This window comes from Lethenteron reissneri, unplaced genomic scaffold (genome assembly GCF_015708825.2).
Source record: "Lethenteron reissneri isolate LAM-NWPU_2019-01 unplaced genomic scaffold, ASM1570882v1 scaffold_666, whole genome shotgun sequence".
In the NCBI taxonomy this organism is placed as follows: Eukaryota; Metazoa; Chordata; class Hyperoartia; order Petromyzontiformes; family Petromyzontidae; genus Lethenteron; species Lethenteron reissneri.
The window spans coordinates 20,257-36,676 of NW_026892188.1; the positions used below are offsets into that span (position 1 = coordinate 20,257).

Below are 16,420 nucleotides of genomic sequence, written 5' to 3' on the forward strand. Positions count from 1 at the left end.
AAACCAATGCTGCAGGAAAGGATCGTTCCGAGAAAGTCCCTAAGCCAATGGACAAAACTTATTTTACATAGAGAAAGAAGACCTCATGGGTTTTCATTATATTACACTTCCTTCGATTGGCTTTGTATTCTACTTTTGATTTAAAGCTTTCGTGACTGCAGGATCCATATTCTTGGTTCTTTCGGTAAAGTTACGTAGAAGGGAAATAATAAAATAATAATAAAACAATACAATTCTCACGACGTTTCGACTGCAACACAAGCAATGAAATCCACAGCAATAAATTTGAAAAAAGATTTTTTTCACATTTTCTTGCTGTGGATTTTAAAAAAAGTTGTTGTTTTCAAATTTTCTTGCTGTGGATTTCACACCTGATGATGATTGCTTGTGTTGCAGTCGAAACGTCGTGAGAATTTACTGTTTTATATTATTATTGCCCTTCTACGTGACTTTACCGAAAGAACCAATAATTTGTATTCTACCTCAAGATATTGAAAGCCACTTGTTGTGATGAGCAATAACGTGTCATTTCCACAGCCTTCTTAATGATTTTGATTAGATTTTACTGCTCCTCCTCTGTGAATACCACTTATCGGAACTTGCTTGGGCTTCACATGAAATAACACGCAATGTTGATAACTGTTTCACCTTTAGTGCGAGAAGTCACACTCCACAAACCGCCGTACCCGAGAGAGTTGAGAACGGGGTGATGGTGAGGAGTCACACCATTAACTTCTTAAATTAAGTTGCCAGTACATGGTCTATGGATTAGGAGGAATCCAATTTCATATGTACTGCATATTAAACAATATTCTTGCCATCTCCAAGGGTACCGTGGAAGTGACAGCTTCATGCTTTATTGTAAATAACTGGCTGGAAACCATAAATTGATAGCTTAAACAATACCTATGCGTTTCTTGTTGGCCTTTTCCCTTGATAGTGCCGTGGTTGCGATGTTAATTCCCTCGCCTGGTATGGAGGATGTCGTGGGTTCAGCCCCACCCTGACGCCTGCATATTTGAAATTTGCATGTTCTCCCTGTGGTCGCGTGGATTTTCTCCGGGTCCTCCCGTTTTTTCCATCCACATTTAGAAACGTGCATTTAGAGTATTTGGCTACTATAATTTCCACGTGATAAGCCACTTCGTTGAACTATCATGTGATAACCAGGTTGACCTCTGAAAAGGGCTTTAAAGCTCAGGGGCCTTACCCACTAAAATAAAAAAAGGTTTTGTTTAAAATGGTTCTCAAAAATATGCTTTTTTTCATCCACATAGTATTAATCGTGTAATGATTCAACTGCACACCACATCTAAATTGTCATCACTCAGGTTTGTGATTCGATTTTTAAAAACCTATTATTTTATTAGTCTAATATCGTAGTATCTTTGTATCGTATTTTGTGCTGTCCAGATCATACTGTCCCCATTTTGTATTAATTTGTCGCGTCTCGTTTGTTGTGTTGTCCGCATATTTATGGTCCGTTTTGATCATACTATTAATGCAAATAAAGATTAGCATATACTTCGCTTAAGCCGATTCTCACTAATTGATGTATCTTGAGCGAAATAATTTGATGGATAATTACCTCCAGAATAATTAAAGTCAATTATCGTATATAAACTTCAATACTCTGAGTGACAAAATACTCTAAAATGTTATCAATATTGGCATCAAGAAGAAAACACACAACTGGACCCACACATTTCCACTAATCAGGTTTTTCAAAATCCATTCAGGGGTTGTTGTTGTTGCTAATAAGACAAATAGACATTTTGTAAAACCTGTCTACTTTTTGTCTCCTCTTAAATTTGCTGTAATTAATGTTATATGAATGCACCATTTGGGTGCCGAGGAATTTAGTGGAAAAATATCCAGTTTAGCCATATAGATTGTCGATAGGGCGACACCTGCTGATAAAAAAGCAGAACTCTGCTTCAGTTAATGTCTGACCAAAACCTACCAACGCATTACTCTCAAAATGTATATTGGCTATGATTTATAGGAATATAAAAATTGTGGTATGACAGTGTTCAATTTACAGTTCAGACTTTAAAATTTTCTGCCGTGATGCCACACTTGGTGCAGATGCTGCCATAAGATTTTCAAATATTGTGAAAAAATTGGTAGGAGCAAGGGCTGCATTTAGAACAGGGCAGAATCCACATCTTTAATGAGCAAAACAAGAGGGCGATTCATTTATAGATACTACACTAACATAATAGGGGGGAAATTAACACATTTTAATTCAAAGTCACTATGTATACCACCTGCCAATCGCAATACACGTGTGAAACCTTTCGACACTCTTCTCCATCAGTAAAGAGCCACCGCGTCACAACATTTATTCACCTGTTAAAGACCAAAGTCATTAGCAATCAGTGGAGCATCTCTAATTGAATCACCCTGTATTTCTGGACACACTATTGTGCGTTGTAAAAAAAATTGTGATGGGAAAAATTGCTCCGTAGTAAATTACTGCAGACGACGCTAAGACACGTGTGTCAGGGACTCAGGCCTCAGTGTTTACATCACAATACTGGACACGATAGAGTACACTTTAAATGCAACCTCTGCTGCCATCTCTGGTGAGTACTCTGTTTTAACTTGTTTTTTGGACCAAGCTTAAAATATACAGGATATTTGAAATTTTTGGTACTTATTTCAATATTTTTTCAGAATTTTTTTTTTACCAACAAAAAAATTACCCCCTGGAACGTATCCTAAAGTTTGTATCATTAAGTCAATAGTAAAAATTGGTTTCGTTTTACGTCGTTTCACCTAACGTCACACGTTTTTCAGGAACGCATCTGCAATGTAAACAAAGGACTAAACTGTACACGCGCTAACGCCGCAAATGGCCTCATTAATCAAACCTTAACACGTTTAACAAACCCAACATGACATTAAAAAAATAACGTGTATTATTTCAAAATCTTTTATTATGAACAGAACATGGATTTGTATAAGTGTGTTTTCATACATCGTACATAAGTCATAACACAACAGTTATGCACACAAACCCTGACCTTAATTACCTCAATAGTTAAAATGCATACATTTTTTTGGAATTAACTTTAACTTTAACTATGTAAAATTATTTTGTATCGTAAAGCGTAAAACACCAGCATAACCCCCAACATATTACCAGTGCATCCAAAACATTTGTTTTAATCTCCAACGGGTTTAAACCGCTTGACATGCATACAGGTTAGGCAATTCAATGGTATCCATCACTAGCCTTTCAAACACTACATATTCTTGGGCAAGGCACCAAAAAAAAACAAACAAGTACATGTACTCTCATCATGCTGATGATCATTGTCGTATAACTCTTTTTTTTTAACCCTTCTCACCAAAAGCCAACGCAGATGAACTAGCTTATCATTTCAGGCGTAAAACTGGAGTCACTCAAGGTTGGCTAGAACTGCAGTTGTAGAGCAGCAGCAGATGTCCTCACTGATAAAAGGCTCTTCGATGTTTACATTTTTAATGTTTGCCTTCCAGCTGCGGTTGTGGGCAGATGAAGCTGAAGTGGATCTCTTAGACGTTTTCAAATCCAGCTCGGCCTAAATAACAACGGGGAGAGATGAAACGGACAATCGTCAGAGGTCTTCAAGCGAACATTTAACCACTCTTTCGTACAATCTTCCACAAAATGTATGAAGGATAATTGCTCCTCCGCCAGTGCAGTTTACATTTCCTTAACAAATAATCGGGTAGCTCGAGTTGATGACAAGTGTGATTTAATCTGTACAAATAGAACACGTCAAAAAGATAAGTCAATTGTATAATCCTGTGATAAGTTCACGTGTTCCCATTGTCCTCTTGTACTATTTTCCCAGGGGTCCCTTGCCAACATGATTTCTCGTCTCAATTGAGTTTTAAACTAGGTGATAATGATATGACACACTTAAGCGGTTGCGCTTTCGCTAAGTTGTCCCTCACCTGAAGAAGGACGCTTGTGTTGGGCCGAAACGTCGTGATTTAATTTATTTAAAAAAATTACCTACGTGACTTTACCGAAAAAAAACCAAAGAGTATGGTGATAATGATACGACTGAGGGAAAGCCACGAGAATATGGCAAATGAGCTATCCTGTAGCCAAGTGGAACGACCAGGCCTGCGACTTCAATTCATATGACCCACTGGCCCACCGAAGTCTGCCAATTCACAACGAACTGCAAACAATACCCATCCTTCACTACGTCTTGACTGAAATAATCAGGTACTACAAGGCCATATTTTTTACCTGGCAACACTTTCAAATGTTAGTGTACTCTCTCCCTTGAGTCGCTCGCAAAGGCTCCCTTGAAGTGACCGAGGTGCGTTCACGCGTGGCATGCCAAATGCATTTCAAAAAGCACCTTCGGGACTGTGTAATGTAAATATTCTCTCCTGCTGAGGACTACTTGGGCAATGTCATCCTTGAGCTTGTTGTAAGCGGCCAAGTCAAGCGAGTCTTCTCAGCGTGACGGTGGAAGAAGTGCAGGTACTGACGATCCCTTGCGTCCTGGTAGATGTATTCCTGTAATGCGCAAGTTCACCGTCACTTAAAAGACTTCATATTCTCACTCAACGCTCATTCACCGCAACAAAGCGGCACCTTGTGAAGCATTTAATCTCTTTTATTTGTACTCCCGAGGTCAGCAGATGGGATTTATTTGTCACCAACACAGGGTACACGCAGCAGCAGCACTTTCCAAACGCGAGCACAGATTGCTAATAAAATAACATAACCACATTTTCGCATTGTAAGGTCTTCTATTTGCAGATCCACTGAAGGTTCATCCTCCCAAGTTTACCCACCTGTCGAGTTAGGATGAATAGGCGTACATGGCTATGGCGCTGCCATAGGTGACGAAATAGTGACAGGCTCCATGATGTCCCACGAGTATTCCACCAGGTGAGGCGTGCCAGGAATCCAAACTGCGTCGCCATGTACGCCAGGCCCCCCCACAACACCAACGCGTGCGCTTTTCTGCCTTCAGCTTCAGATCTTTCTTCACCTGTGAAAGAAAACGGGGTGGAGAAGTGTTGAGATTAGTGCCTGTGTCGAGATAGGAGGACAAAACGAGGAAGGGGGTGGGGATTTGAAAATTCATATTTCGCAATTATTTTGCGTGGCTTCGGCTAAGGTAATGTTACCGCAGTAGATGATAGACATTGGATGCATCAGAAGATAAAACAACTATTTGGATTAATATAGCATCTACATGTGATTGCCATCCACCACCTTACCGAGTGCAGAAACAAAAACGAGTAATGTTTCTGGTCGAGTATTTTCTCTATGACGCAACTGTTAAATTAAATTGCAACCACACTGCATCTGCATACAAAAAAGTAAAACATTGGCATATTAAAATGCCCTCTTTGCCAAAATTATCTCATTGTAATATATTTACCAACCCTCCTCTAACCCGATTAAAAGCAAAAAGAACTCATTAAAGTGTCATAAAAATAACACCGAGCTCACATGGACCATTTAGATCCGTTATAGCAGTGGTCGTGGGGGAGGTGGGAGTAACATTTTCCTTACTTCACTTTCAATACGTTTGGGCGGGCTATGCTTTAACAGACACCTCGGCGTTATCCAACTCGCTCGTCGTACACTTTATGTCTCACTGTTCGGTGTTCATAAGGTCTGCGCCGCGTATGTTAAGCGCACAACGCAAATACTCCAACACGTTTGTGCACAAGAACGACAAACCGAACATGCACGTCAACAGAGCATAAAGAGGCACAAGTGACCGAGCGTGCTAAAATTGCAAACAGTGTTGCCAGATCAAAAATATTTCCCCCTAGTACCAGACTGCATGCAAGAAGACCCTTGCAGTGACCGATAGAGTTTTGCAAGCCGTTTCAAAGCAGTGGGCCACGTATGGTAAACAGGCTTTACAAATTGAAACGCGGACCCATATGTGGCCCGAAGGCCCGCACATTTAAGCACCCCTGTACTACAGCATAACAGCTAAGGATTTCATTTATTTTGGAGAATGAACATTGGAAGGTACGAAGTGATCGTGGCCGGGGGGGGGGGGGAGAAGAAACCTTTTCTAGTGGCTCAATTTGGACCCGGAGGTTGTCCAGCTTGGTGAGCAACTCTCTCTCGCGCTGTAGCTGGTGTTCCTCAATGCGCACGTGGTGTACATCTGCTGCACCAACACCTTCACCTCACCGAGGGCGGTCGCATCGTCAGCACTGAGGCTTCCTGGACAGTACCACAAAGCAACAGCAGCAGTAGCAGCACAGCAAAAGGGGGGGAGGGTCGGAAACATTAACTCAAAAAGATATCACGTAAAAAATAAAATATAGTACGTACTCATTGATGCACAGATGCATCGACTGTGCCTGCTATGAGTAACTTTGAAGTTCAAAGGAATCGTTTCAATTACATATTTTGTCCGGGCAGCATTCGTGTTTACAGCCAAAACCAGCACCTTTAAATAATGCACGCGTTAAGTCCAAAATAAGAAGCAACATTTCTTTATGGCTGCCAATATGGTTTTGCAGCAGTGATGTTAAAAGGGCCACTACATTTAGTGTTCAGCGTAAGATGCTTGCAGATGTCCCTTTAACAGTTTTCCCAGCGTTGGCTCCAGTATCAAACAATCATATTTCTCTAACCATTAGGTTGGTTGCTTGCCATCCTTAAAATCCAATTTAAGAGATGTGTGCATTGCAAGGCACTCTAGCTGTGGTCTATGTGCTCTTGCTTCTTTAAATTTATTGGCAGAATAAAACCCATTTGAGATAGATTTGCAGCATATTCGAGCACCATTTACATTTTAGTACAAGCTCATATAGAATTTGATCCAAGATTTTTTTCTTTCAATTCCATTATTAGTATTTTTTGCAGGTGAGACGAAATCATGAGTGGATGGAAAAAACCGCATGAATTAAAGTACAAAAGGAGAATACTACACATCGATACAGATTGGTCATAAATGTAATGAATGTAAATCTCATTAGGTATTGTCAAACTAAGTCTATAATTATACCATAAGCAAGTATGTACCGAGGACTTTGAGAGAAATCCTACCTTAATCTCAAAGGCATATTTACAGAAGTGTAAAGCTTGTAGTTTCCTCTAACAATTGTTACACCAATTAATTACTAACGTTTATTTTGTGGTGGTGGGGGAGCAATAGTACAGCGGCGAGGGGTTACCACACTGCACTATAATCCTGGCTGTCGGTTAGCTTCCTGACCATGGCTGGCATCAGTTTGCCAAAGGTATCTGAACCGGGCATGGACCAACTCGTTCACAAATCTTCACCGACTAGCGTGAAGTATGGTCAAAACAACCCCCATGATTAACACAGCAGGGGTGGGCCTTCATCTCGCAGTGGAATGACGAAGGGCAGTACATAATTTGAACAGGCTGGCTAGTCTCGTGCTTAAATTGTTGGGTTTTTAGTTGAGTAATATTGACATCAATAAATCTTCAGCAGAAGTTGCAGCTCTGTAATTATCTTAATGGAATCCATTAAATCTGTTGTCTTCAATTAGTTTCCTTCAATTAGTCACACAAGACAAAAATTGGATAGTCCTTTCATTGTTTTGCATTCCATTTGCATTACTTAAACGAGCTTTTTTTACAACGTATTCAAAACATTTCAAAGTCAGTCACAAACTAACGGGCATTAATTAATGTACCTCGTTTAGGAGGCTGAACCAGATACGATTCTTCGTTGATGACAAGTTTAAAATCTTCCAAAAGAAGAATATCAACCCCCGTGCTTGCTGCCACTCTGGTTCCATCTGCACAGGGAAGGAAACCATAAATGGAGGTAATTACACGAACCCACACACATTAACAAACTCAAGATATTTTTCATCTTCTTTTATACAGCTACTGCTGCATATAGTGATGAATGTTTTTTTTTTTATACTGCCCCATATAAGGTATGTCCTCTTCCACCAACATTTATGAATTGTATACCACGTTACTAATGTACAATTAGTAGGACTCTTCAAAATATATAAAAAATATATTTTAAATATAATTGTGCCATGAGAATTTTTTTTGCAATACCAGGTTAATTAAAAATAACGTTTTTTTTACATCACTTAACACAGTGCCAGTAAAAATCGTTTCCTCTCACCAACAGTTAAAGATGCCAGTCATTATTTTAATTAACCCGTTACTGATTACGCAAGGTCACGGAAGCAGAAATGTTACACATTTAATGCAATAATAGCCCACACATTCATCCGTATCACCTGCTGCTGCACTTTTAATAATTGTAATGAATGTGCCAAACAACTCGGCATGCGCCAAACGCAACGATTTCAAAACCACCGATGGCTCCAGCGTCACCTAGTGTGTATATTGCTGCACGGTCGATTCCCCGATCCTCTGCTTGCAGACTCCTCAAGAAGTCTCCGACATTCTCCAGTACAGGCCTCAGTGTGAATTGGCATCGCTCCTTTCGTGAAGGCAGGGTAATGGCCACCACCGGCAGTCCATTGGCATATGACACAGTTACCTCTGCAAAACATGCGAGACAAAAACGCTGATATTAAAACGGTTCATCCCAGAGCAAATGCACGTACATGTACAGACATGTATCGATCAACCGCTGGATGAGGGCCCCAACACACGATGTGGGCTGAAGGGGTTATTTGACCATACTTCACCATTCTAGCTCGCATGGGTTCGTAAAGGTGGGGTGTTAGACACGTGGAACAATTGAAGTGCACTGCAATATGCTGCCCACCACAGTGCCCTACAGCAACTAACATTTGTTATGCATAGAAGTCACCCAATCCAAGCACTATCCAGGCCTAAAAATCCCACTTAGATTCTGAGATCTCATGAAATTGGGCGCATTCTGGGAGATTTGGTAACCCCCGAGCATCCGTAAGGAAATTAATGTTCCGGGCAAGTGTAAAGTGTGCAGTCCCACCAAGGGTGACCCCTATATGCCAGAGCTGCTGATTGATGAATGTTTGTCATGAAACCCCATGAGGGCCATTCACAGTATGCATTTAAAATGTATTTAGTGGTCATCTCATCCCTCCCTTAGGATTGCCAGTCTAATTTGTCAATAACACTCGATTATTCGCTCTAATATCTGATTTTAAAAACACGTGTTTCAGCGAGAGAAAGTGATATCTTAACGTGATAGCAAATGCATGAAATTCACGAAAAAATATTTTTAGCATTTTAAACAAAAAAACCCGGCTTGACAATCATGTAACCTTTTACTTGGAAAGGTCATAGGCATGTCCCTGTCATTCAAATGGTTTAGTCTGGTACGACATTCCTGTGTGATTTAAAAGCCAAAAACACTTGCAAAAGGGTGTGTCCATTTATAAAACTGATGGTTGTCTTGCAGGGCAAGGCAGTAATTTACAACCTTGAACCAAATGTAAAAGCTGCACATATCTGTGCATCTGTATATGCTACCTACCCAAAATAATGTGCAGGGAACACACCACACTTACTTTCAAAGTCTTTCCCCACCAAGCAAAATCCAACCCGACAGTCCAATTTCAGCATAAATTGCCAGCAAATTGAGGGGACAATGAACACTCGGTAAAGAAAGAGTTGAAACCCACAGGATTGCTGCACTTTTCTCCCTCTCCCTTGGTGCAAAACGTGCTGTTTAGGTGCCCTAACTGTGTCCCTAAAAGGTTACAAAGCGTGCACCACGGCACTCGATAACATTCAACGCCTTTTGATCATTGATTGTCCTATTTCTTCGTGAGACAAAACCATCTAGTTGCTCGTTACAGTCGTTGAGATTCGTTTAACGGCGTCTGTAATTTAATGGATACAAGCCGTCCTGGGTACAAGGCCCATTTTGACAATTACAAATATGGTTTGAGCTTTAACCGCTGGCTGTAAACACAAGCACGGACGTTTATAGCACAATGTAACACGACTCAAAATAATGTTACGCATATGTTAATGTGCCACTTACTGAAAATCAGCTTGGAGCATAAAACACGCTTCAAATGCATTTCACTTCATCTTACGACGTAAGAAATATCAGTCTTTTAACAGCAGTGGTTTGTTAATTTATGCCACAATCACGGTGACATAGTATGAGTAGTATGTTATGTCGAAATTCTTTCGCACCATACGTAGCCAACCGTACTAATCGTAGGTGAGGGGGGGGGGACAACAAACTAAATACAAAAAGCAGGTCAACAAAAATGAGTTTTCAATCCACGTGAAAAAGTGCATAGCTCCAGTGGTTCCTAATGAGGAGGAGCATTCCAGACGGCCGCAGAAGCGCATCTCATGGGCAGCCAAAAGCTGCTGCGAGGATGACCAGAGCTCCCGTGATGGTTTATGCTCCTTGACGAGATCAGCGAGGTATTGTGGTTAATGTTCGGCAACCACTGTGTGAAATGAGTGCGACCGTCCCACGCAGTGTTGCTTACTCACCATCAGAGGGCACCACTGAGCTGCTGCAAGCAACTGGGCAGAACCTCCACAGGGGGAAATGTTTAGCCTGGAAGAGAGAGGGGAAAAAGAGCAATAAACAAAATAATTACGCTCTAAAACTAAACGCTCAGGAAACTGCATTACTCCCAAATGCCACAAAAGTTTAATTTGTTCCATTCTTCCAGATTTTCATTTATTTGTTCAGCGATCAAGGTCACAGTTGGCACTCGACTAAATCCCAGTCAATAGGCTTGGCAGAGTGGACAAAGTGAAATTGACATCACTGATTGGCTAAAACTTGGCCAAAATTGTAAGCACGGTATTCTCGAGGGAAATATTATCACAAATTGCCCCCATCTCCATAATAAACAGTTCACCTAAGCGTAATATACTCTTTAGATACAGTCATATTAAAAATGCCTTACCATCTGTCCAAATGTGCATTTCAAACTATCACTACATCCTATTTTTTACAATGTTGACTGTGGTTTTGAAATGCAAGGTTTTGTTCTATTTTAGTTACGTATGAAAACTCTGGAGCGTATTTCGATTTTTCATAACACTTGAGTAACTTTTGCCAAAACCATTATTATCAAGTCATGCTTGTTTACACCCTTGAGGGAATAGCGATTAACATTCCAAGCACGGTTTATAAAAAGCATGATTTCTCATTGTAATAAAAGCTTAATCAGGAATAAGTTCCTTTACACATACACATTCCTTAAAAACTAAATAGTCAATTCTGTATTGAAAAATAAAATAAAGATCATAACTAATAATGCAACGATTCAATGAACTTCAATTCTATTGGTCACAATAAATGCATGGAGTTGTGCAAGGAAAAATATCTAATCCTCTATTCATGAGAAATTATTTGATTCTTACATTGCGAGTAAAAGTTAACCAGGCAGAAAACAATGTAGAGACCGCACAAGACTAAAACACAACTGTCGGATTGATTTGTCATCACGGAGATTAAGGGGTGTAAAATCAGTCTTAATACTATTTTAATTACCATTCCATGCCACATCACAACGTTTCGCATCAATAAACGTAGGGCAGGTTAAAGTTAATTTTAAAACAGGTTACATTATTTTATAGCATGGTGCATTGCTATACATAGTAACAGAGAACTAAGGAATTCATTCCATTAGTTGCTTCCCAGGATAACAAATAACTGGATAGTATTCTTAGGTTTTTTCGGTAAAGTCACGTAGATAAAACATTAAAAGTAAAATATTACTTGATACAGCTGTCGTGGCTGTGTGGTACCAACCTAAAGACGGAAGCTTGTGTTGCCTCCGAAACGTCGTGATTTTTATTTTATTTTATTACAGCTGTCGTGGCTGTGACGGCACCACCTGAAGACGGAAGCTTGTGTTGCCTCCGAAACGTCGTGATTTTTATTTATTTTACTTTTTAATGTTTTTACCTACGTGACTTTACCGAAAAAAACCTAAGAATATGAATCATTGCAGTCACGAAAGCTTCAAATCTAGAATTAACTGGATAGTCTCATGGTTAATTGACGCTGCATCTGAGCCAAAATGAACAGGTTCAATGGGTTAAATATAAGACTACCCAGTAGCGCTCCAGGGAATAGTTATTTTCAGCCAAGATCTATCCACCGTCAGATGAAGGCCTACCCAAGCCAACGATACCACTGCAGGAATGATATGCGACTTGGCTTCAACGCGCTGGTCAGTGCGGGTTTAAGATACGCAACATGCAATGTTATAACTTAAGATGGTACATTCTAACTATATAATTGTTGCTGGATGCAATTACCAGCGAAACGTCGTACTCAAATTGTAAATGTTGTGGTTTCACGCTTCAACACACCGGTGGGCTAAAGCAGTGAACTATTTGTCTTTTGTCAACGTGACACTTTTTTACTGATTGGCCGTGTCGGGTGGTGGAGGGTTACGACACATTTATAAATAACGCGATCTAAACCCAAAACGTTGATTATGAATATATAATTGTATAAACGATATGGTATTAAAATAATACCGCATGCAATCAAATCACAACGTATATAATATTGAGGCTGATTTGACAGGTAAACAGCCTCATTGAACATCATTACAGCTGTGTGAACGTGTAGGAAATAATTACTAATGTGGCATTTGGGAAAGAAGACAACATGGCTTTTTACATAATTCACGAGGTCTTTAATGTTCATTTTAAATTGTCCGTTGATATAATGGGCCATATCCCAAATTTGAAAAGTGGAAACATTACAAACAATGTGTATAAATGGGGTTTTCTGTTATTATTTCCCATGTCCCTCTTACTGAAGCATACTATAATTTATCTGGCAGTTTTTCTGATTGTAAACGGAATAACATATTGCACAATTGCTTTTGGACTTTTGGAAACCAATACTTAAGTACTTTTACAATCCACAGGCAAAGCAATTCAATAAAACAACATTTTGACATTGTAACTATTCACTGTATCCATTCAGATAACAAAATAAGTAAAACATATTTAACTGTGGGTGAACACGTATCGTAGAATTCATCAGCCTGTATCTGTGTTGATCTGCCTGGCAAGAATGATTTGTGTAGTGGGCTGTCTGGTTTCACTCCACAAAAATGCCCAGAGACTATGGGCAGACATAACTTCTAAATTATTCAGAAGAACAGCTGGTAGTTGATTGCTGCTCAAATAATAAAACCATTTACAAATCTCCCTATGATCATATCTTAAGATGAAAAAGTGTACACCTTATAAAAGAAAAGGTGAACATTTCATTAAATAATTTACAAATGTGCACCCTTATTTAATAGTTATATTTGGTGTATTGACGTGATGGTCGGTAGTATGACAGAAGAAATGAAATACCTCTAACCCCTACCTAATTTCCCGAAGTGGTGACCAAAATAAGGCAATAATCAATTTGATGAAAGGACACACCATGAAATTAAAGGTAATGAATGAATTCAAGTCATTTGCGAATTGTGATAACTGAAACAATACATTCCACAAAATATAACGGAATAAAAAACATTTTAAAACCACTCAAATAACAACAAAAAACGCAATCCACACGAAGACGTTATATATGACATGACAGCTATGAAGCAGTTTGTTTTCTCTTCAAATCAAATTGTATAGCGCTCTGTTAGAGCAAGGTGGTGGTGTATTACACCAATATGGAAGTGATGGATATTACCATGGCAGCAGATGGAGTGTCTAACCCCTTTACCCTTTCCAACTGATTGCTGTTTTTATTGTTACCATTTATCAGCTGGCTGGGCTAGATTCAGTCCACATGAAGGGCTCATGTTTAATTAAAAGACTTTAACTTCGTTAATGCCTCCGAAAGAATGCTGACCAATCTTTCAGTAAACTCATAAACAAGAACACAAAATGGCCCATAATACATGGAGCTGATATAAGCACCCCTTACAGTTTACTCAATATCATTATTTTGTGCTCAATGTGTTAGAGCAAACTCCATTAAAATATTTAATGGAGAATCAAACAGATTTACATTTTTTTAAATAAAAATATAAAAACTGCAATTGCACTTATGTTGGTAAGCTTGTTTGTCCTAACAGGGGTCATAATTATTAACATTAAAGTTAACTTGTTATGGAATAAGGCTATTACAGTGTGTAAATGATAATCTTCCTTACAGATATTCACATTTTATTAATGTGATTTGTCAAGGGAACAAAACAAGTATGGAAACCCATCTCAAAACCATGGAAATGTAATTTCAAATTACCTATGAATTTGGAGATCGTGAGCTCCAACAGAGGAAATGCTAAATATATTGTCATTTACTAATCCAGAGCGTACAAGATATAGCATCGGTTTGTTTTTGTTACATGAGAAGGTCGCTCTTAGACTAAATAAAGCACACAATCTGAACATGTGGGAGTTCAACAAGAGAGTTTGTCAACAAATGGAGCAATGGAGGAGCAATCAAAGCTATCCCCGTTGCAGCAATGGCCAATGACAGAAAAGTGACACCACCATCTGGAGGACAATCAGGGGTCCATGGCAAGAGAGGATTCAGAAAATGTGCTCTTGTCTTTTTCACTCGATCCTTTGAAAATCTATGGAGCCTTTGGGTTCGAGTTAAATCATTATTATTAACATGGGTGGCAGCTGGATATAGAAGGGTTTGTGTTGACATAAAAAAATGATTTGGAAATGTTCGCACGTATGCTATAAGGTTATATTTTTACCATACAATAACCCCATGCTAATCCAACTGCAACGACATTGATATCCCGAGAGGTCGTCCATGTTATGCTTGTATATGACCAGATTGTAACCCCCACACCTGCACTAAGACAGCAGACAGCATGGTTACGAGCTGTGCATGCACGATTTCACGAGAGCATCATCATCTTATAACAATGTAGGATTATGTGTAAGAATACTGGCATTTGCCAATGTAGGATCATATTTGTAAGATGCCAGTATGCTTACACATACGATCCCCCGTTGTTGATAACAGGACATTGTGGCGTGGGGTCAGTGAAAACCACCGAAAATTACACTTGCCAGAGCACAAAGTCTCATGTTTCACCAACAAATTAATTGTGACACAGGGTGGGTGTTTAACACGGAGGCTGGGGTGTTAATCTTAAAATGAACATCTTCAATGCCACCTGGTGGATAGTACTCCCATTGGGATTCCATAAACCACCTAAGAAACATGTCAATTCACTAATTGGCAACATACTATCTCACAGCCATTAACTCCTTTCCACAAAATATTATTCAGAAAAAGACATCTCTGAAACCGCTACGAATATCTCGAATCACATCCAAATTAAGGCAACAAAGAGTGGACTGCAGTGCTTTGTGAGTTTCACTGCATTGACAATAGAGTACAGAGTAAAGAATGAAGTCTGATATATGCAATATAATCCAGAATAAATCCACTTTGGCGGGCAGGGTAGCAGATCGTTATTTTTTTCCACGTATAAATATTAATAACTCTCACCTAATCATTCATGTTTTGTTGAGTAGCGATATTAAACGTAGATTGTTGTCTTGCACAGATGTACTGTATACGTATTCAATGCTTTCCAGCAACAAGAAGTATAACGAGCAAGTCATTAATACATTTTGCAAATATCTCTATTATTGCTGAACACGCAAAAGAGTAATGCAAAATAATATATTTGATGGCTTATCATTTTGGAATAGTTTACATCAACAACCACGTGAAGAAAGTTAAGTGCTGTAAATTCATATTTTTAGTATAGGCTCACAAACTATGATACGGTAAAGTTAATAAATTGACTCTTCTATGAAAAATGCCGATTTCATGTTTCTCACATTTCCAGATTAAAATTCAGATGGGTAAGTCAACAAAAATAATGTATAACACATCGTAAAACATTCAAAATGTGTTCATAATGGGACGGCACAATATGTACACATTTGGTTCAATTATAATTTTTAAGTTAACCTTAACATCACCCCACTTTTTTATATTCATTGTAATAAATTACTCCCCTTTAAAAATACATAATCAACCCTCAAACTACATTTATATAGCTATTTGACAAATTCATCATTCACTAATTGGGTTCCAGAGAGGGTCAGACTTTATGATTCCAAACAGCCACATCAGGTCAAATCTTTGACCCTGAGATGAAGAGTTACGCTGTTTAACTCCAAGTGCCTGAAAATGCAAGCATTTCAACGCAAACATATTTTATGGTCATATGTATTATTTCCTTTTCATGCAGACCACCTCCATCAATGTCACCATCGTCTGTGAAAAAACCACTTGGCCTCTAACAAAGATTTTTTAAAGGCAAAAAAACCCAAAAACAGTGTGGCCAAACGATGCTTTAGGGGTAATAAACCTACCTTGTGATTCTGCAACATGGGCCAAAAATGTTTATTTCTGTGAAAAAGTTTTCTTCCTTGATCAATAAGTAGGAATTATTGGCTTTATCGGTATTGAGGAAGGCCCGAGGCTCCCAATTGTACAGAGTAATGGCTGGTGATGATCAAGGATTTTCAAGAGACCTATTC

At 39.0% G+C, this 16,420-nt stretch overlaps 1 pseudogene; it reads right to left on the reverse strand.

The window, feature by feature from the left end:
- Window positions 1–2,922: 2,922 nt before the first annotated feature.
- LOC133340051 (calcium uniporter protein, mitochondrial-like) lies at window positions 2,923–10,469 on the reverse strand (annotated as a pseudogene).
- Between the last annotated feature and the right edge of the window lie 5,951 nt (window positions 10,470–16,420).